The following is a 5,747-nucleotide window of genomic DNA, read 5'->3' as shown; positions in this document are numbered from 1 at the left end:
CCTCAGGTGGACGGCCCCCTCCAACCCACTGGGGAGCAGAACAGCTCAGGAAGGCTGAGGAAGAGGGTCACTGTTGCCATCCCTTGAGTGGGGACAGTGGTCTTTCCTGGCCCATGGACTCAAGCTGAAACACTGGCCCTTCTTGGCCTTGAGCCTTGCGGACTGGAACTCAGACCTCAGCCTCGTGGCTCTCCAGCCTTTCCACTCAGACGGCACTGCAGGGTGGGCCCTCCTGGGTGTCCGGCCTGCCGCCTGCACCCTAGGGCCCTTCCAGAATCTTCTTTCAAGAAGTCCCAGGTCCTACCCAGAATCTCAAAAGAAAAAGGCCACCAATCAGGGAGACGCCCGAGATCCACAGAGGGAGGGGTGTGGACCGTCTTAGTTCCCTGCCCAGCCCGGAGCCCTGGCTGGGTGACAGCAGCTGGCCCAGACGGGCTTGTGCCCTTCCCCCCACCAGAAACACCTCCCTGTGGGCCCCACTGCCAGCAGGAAGTTCAGGGATGCCCACGACCATCCTCTTGGGAAAGAGAAGAGCCCAAGTGGGGGGTGGGAGGGAGGTGGTGGGGACTCTGGTGAGCCTACCAGGGCCCCTCGGTTCCCGGGAAGGGCGGGCTCAGGGACGGAGAGCATGCAGGGCAGCTGGCCTCCCCACTGACTCCCCGACCCAGCCGCACAACACACGAGGGCAAACACGCCCCGCTCAGGCGATATTTCAGAAGGAACAGTGGGAAACCCCCAAAGGGACCTAACCTCCCGTAGGCTCTGGGGACAGATCTGGTTGCCCCAACACCAAGAGGGCTATCATGGAATGAAAGCAACCAGGGCCTGATGGCGGGGCGGGGGGGGGGATGGGTAAACTAAGCAATGTAGACTGTGCAGTCGGACTTGGGTTCAAGTCCGCTCTGTTGCTAGCCAGGGGCTGTAGGCAAGTCTGTTTCCCCATCTATAAAAGGGCACGGTGATGTCCCCTCCCCTGGCTGAAGCATAGCAGCTAGGAGGGTAATTATGAACTTCGCAGGTGGCAAGAGTCACAAATCTGGCCGCTGCCTGTGGGCAGGTCTACCAGTCAGCAGAGCGGACCCTCCTCTCTGCCACGCAGGCCCCTGGACTTCAGTGTGAGTCAGAGTCACTTCTTAGAACACAGATTCCGAACCCCACCAACTCAGAGGCTGAGGCAGGAGGATCGCAAGCTCGAGGCCAGCCTCAGCAACTTAGCAAGACCCTGTCTCAAAATTAAGGGGGAAAAAATTAAAAGGGGCTGGGGATGTAGCTCAGTGGTAGAACTTCCCCGATTCAATCCCTAATAACACCAAAAAAAAAAAAAAAAGGCAACAAATTCCACACCCAGACCCCAGATGGCTCTCAGAGGTGGAACCAAGCAGCTGAGCCCATGCAGAGATTCCAGACAACTCACTCAAGACCCTGAGTGCTCCCCGGCTCCCGGGGCTCCCTCAGCAGGGAGCAGGCTGCAGATGAGGAGCGCTGGCCTCCCCGGGCTCTGGCCTCTCCCCACGGGGCTCTTGCCCGGGAGCTTTGCAGGCAGACTCGGTCTCTGGCTGGGGTCACTCCTCGGAGGGTCTCTTCCTCCAGCCACGGGGAGGGAAGAAATGGTGGCATCTGGACCAGGACAGAACTTTGTGACCAGAGAGGGGGCCGCAAACAGCCAACCAGATCTGCCAACCAGCTGCTTCTGGTTGGAAGAACATGGAGGACCTAGTGGGGATTGTCTGCCAGGCCCTGGGCGCGTGGGGGAGGGGGTAAGGCCATCCACCAAGCTCTACAGTGCACTGCACCTGCCAGGTGCTTTACTGACTCGTCTCTGATGGCACCCCAGCTCTCCACCAGGCAGCCGGCCGGGCTGGGCTGGATGGGGGCCTCCGCAGGTGGGTGTCAGAGCCGTCCCTGCAGCCAGTGAGCTCTGCGCTAAGAAGAATCCCACCCGGTGACCCCACTCCCTCCCCCTTCCCCTGCGCAACTCATCCTGACAGTCCTGGCTCTAGCAGCCCTGGGAACAGCCTGAGCCCAAAGGAAAAAGGGACAATAAAAGCTTAATCAAACCAGCAGCTTGTACAGAGCCCGTGGAAAAGGAGCAGCCGCCCAGACGTCCCTGGCCTGGAGGGGAAGAAAGTCTGTCCCTCCCACCTCCTCTCTCTCCCAGGTCCCGGCCACTGCCTGGAGCCCCATGTGGCGCTGGTGACTCCGGCCACAGAACCGGGGTCCCAGGGAGCCCAGCAGGCAGTCCGGCTCCCCAGCCCCCAGATTGCTGGGTTAATAAAAATAAAAAGATCCCACGACATATGACCAATAACCATGGCTATAAACGCCAAATTGGATTCCTTCCTGGCTGATGAGCTCGAGCCCTCTCGCTCAGACCCGATTAGCAAATATGTAAAACAATTCTCCTCCATCTCGGCTCCGCCTGCCTGCGTCTTCCTGCAAGCTCAGGGAGAAGAGGGGAAGGGAGCAGGGGATGGCGCCTGGGCAGCAGAAGTGGCCTGGGCACTGGAGTGGACACCTTCCCTCCACCAGTCTGATGTGTGACCTGGAATGAGTCCCTCAGCATCACTGGCTGGGTGTCCCCCACCTGCAGATGGTGGGTGGAGGGGTGGCCCTCTGCACCCTGCACCTCTGGCCCTGTCGTACCCACTGGGAAGGTGGAGGGAGGGGAGCCAGATGTGGGGAGGGTCCCTGCATCCCCCTTCGGAGCCACTGCATAGTGGGAGGGGTGCACAGCCCAACAGTCATGCGCTGGGTGCCGTCAGCTTTCCTGGGACAGGCCACCACCAGTTCCCAGCTCTGTAAAAGGCCTTGGGAGCCTCCGTGCCTCCCCTAACCCAACACACCAGGTGACCTCGGGGTCCAGGGTGTTGCAACGGTCCCCCTGGCTGGGCACCTCCCAGAGAGATGCTGGAGAGGAAATGGGCAGCTACAAGATGAACAGGCACCGAGCCTGCAGGGGGCCACCACCACTGGCTCTAGGTGGGGAGAAAGTGGGAACCGTGGGGAATGGAGAGGACCAGGTCCCCGCATCCCCGGCCACCTGGGTTTGTGGAGTGCTAAGGAGGGCGGCCCCGAGAGGAGGTGGCAGAGCTGCTCAGGCCCTTGTCCCTGAGCTGGAGCCGTACCTCACCCTGTCCTCCATCTCCTGGGGACTGAGCGACAGCGCCGCGCAGCAGCCCCCGAGAGCTCACAGACGGATCCGCACAGGTTCTGCTCCCAGGAAAGATTTCCAATTTGCAAACGAGAAAACTGAGGCTAAGGGGCAAAGGGACCCATCTGGACTGACTTCTGACAAGCGCAGCCCTCTCTCTCTCTCTCTCCGTTAGGATCCATTTGAGTCTGACGATTGGGAACTCTCGGCCCTAGGCTGCCCTCACCACCTGCACCAGCGTGGGAGCCTGCACACACACACACACACACACACACACACACACTCACACACTCTCCCACTCACACACACACTCACACACACATTCACACTCATACACTCACACACACTCATACACACACACTCTCTCACACACCCTCACTCATACACACTCTCTCACACTCACACACTTTCTCACACACACACACTCATACACACACATTCACACCCACACACACACTCTCACGCACACTCATACACACACTCACACACACACACACACACACACACTCAGCGCCTGCCCCAGTGGTTTGGCCAGTCTAGGCACAGCCCAGCAGGGCAGTGGCCCCGGGAGGGGAGGAGAAGGGCAGCTTCATGGACTCACGCCCACCTTCCCCATCCAGGTGTCCCTGGTGGAAGCTCCCTGAAATGCCAGCCCCCAAAGTGGCTCTGGGAGGGGCTTCCTGGCCATGCTGACCACTGACAGCTCAGGAGTGGCTGGGGGCAGGTAAGTCCAGGAGGTGGGCTCCAGATCCCTCCGCACCTGGACCGGCTCGGAGGCCCTTGCCAGGGTGGGGAGTGTGCTGCAGCCCCCCCGCAGTGTGCACTTTGTCACCCTTGGTGACAAAGCCGGGGCCTCAGCAGACAGAGAGGAGTCTGGCCAGAGCTGACCAGCTCTCTGGGGCAGGCGGCCACCCTCCAGCACCCCCACCTCCGCTGCCTTTCTCCAAACATGCCCAGGAGGCTCAGAGACCTCAGGCACCAAGAACTGCTCCAGCCCCAGAACCCAAGAGAGACCCGTGAAGCCGCCCCCCAGGCCCAGGGATCCCAGCCTGCCCCTCCCCCACCGACAGGGAGGTGCCACCCAGCCTGGACCCCGCTTGCCCCTGCCCAGTCCTTCCGTGGTGAAGGGGCTCTGTCCTGTGTTTGTGACCTGGGCAAGTCTGCCCCTCTCTTTGCCTCAGTTTGTTCTTCTGTCAAATGGGACTCAAGGAACTCTTAGGGCCTCTGAGTCTGTCATTTGGTGTCTTCAAAGGGCCAGGAGTGTGACAGGACAGAAGGCAGGAGGCAGCTGGGAACAGAAGGAGATCGCAGGGTCTGGGGTCCTGGGGGCTCCTTACCCTGTAGTCTTCTAGGTCCCAAATCCTGCCCCACCCATGACCAGAGGGCCCGCAGGTGGGGAGGGGTGGGAGGTGCAGAGAGGGTGGGATCTGTCTCTCCCCACCCTGACCCTGGGCATTTACTCCAGGGCGGGGGAGGCGGCCGGGAAGCCTGGGCCTCCTTGTGCTGGACAGTTGGTCTGCAGAGGGCAGAAGAGTCCACTCGGTCTTTCAGGCAGGTGAGGGCAGGAATGAAGCCCCCCACCCCAGGCCTGGGCTTAGGGGGTCTTCTCACCCCCACCCTCGAGGGAAGATGCACAGGACTCTAATCTGGAACCAAGTCCCCTCCCCAGGGATCTCCTGGGCAGGTGGGGACGCCAAGCTTCCCTTTGTGAGCCCTTGGGGTCAGGCCCTGCCCAACAAAGCCTGATTGCCAAGGCCACAGCCCCTCCCCAGGCCATGGCTTCCTGCCTGCAGCCCCTCCCATCCTCACACCCACTACGGGCGCTGGCCCTAGAGAGCGAGGGCTGTCCTGTTAAGTCATCGGGGTCCTCCCGGGGACCTCTTGGACTGCTTTCCTCCCAAAGGCTCCGTGAACCTTCTCACCCCAGATCCATTCTCAGCCTCATTAATGCCCACGAGTGCCTCTCGCGGACGGGTCCCTGTTTATCACGGATCCCTGGCTCTGCCGCTCTGGGATCGCCTGCTCGAGGCTCTGCAAGAACCCGTGGGAAAGGCAGCCTTGCAAGGACACCCGCAGCCCCGAGCCTCGGTGCTCGGCCTCGGCCAGACCAGGAGGGGCTTCCTCCTCCTCCGGCAGCGGACGCGTCTGCAGAGCCCGATCCCTCTCTGGCTTAGCCTGTGTCTCTCGCCTGTGTCGCAGGGAGGAGCTGAAACCTACATCCTGCCTTTGTGAAGCTGCAAGATGATGTTTTAAAAGCAGCCAACGCTGCTCAACCCGAAATTCCCTCCTGCAGGCCCGTCCAGAGGGGCGCAAGCCCCCCGTGTCCACACCGGGTGAACAGGGGCGCCATCGGGTGACAGCCAGGAAAGTCCCGCCAGCCCGCCAGCCGCTGCCCACGTATGGACATCTGGAAAGTGATCCATTTGGTTGCTTGGCTTCAGGAAGCAACTGGCCAAACCCCGTCACCCTGTCACCGGGGACAGAGCCCGAGTCCAGGCGTACAAATTACCCAGATGACTGAGGATTCAAAAGATGCTTCGCCTTCAACTGCCTTTGTCCCCGAGACCCAAATCAAGTTCACGCAGAGGCCAAAGCG

The sequence above is a fragment of the Marmota flaviventris genome, chromosome 10 (genome assembly GCF_047511675.1).
Source record: "Marmota flaviventris isolate mMarFla1 chromosome 10, mMarFla1.hap1, whole genome shotgun sequence".
Classification (NCBI taxonomy): Eukaryota; Metazoa; Chordata; class Mammalia; order Rodentia; family Sciuridae; genus Marmota; species Marmota flaviventris.
This window is presented reverse-complemented; position numbering follows the sequence as displayed.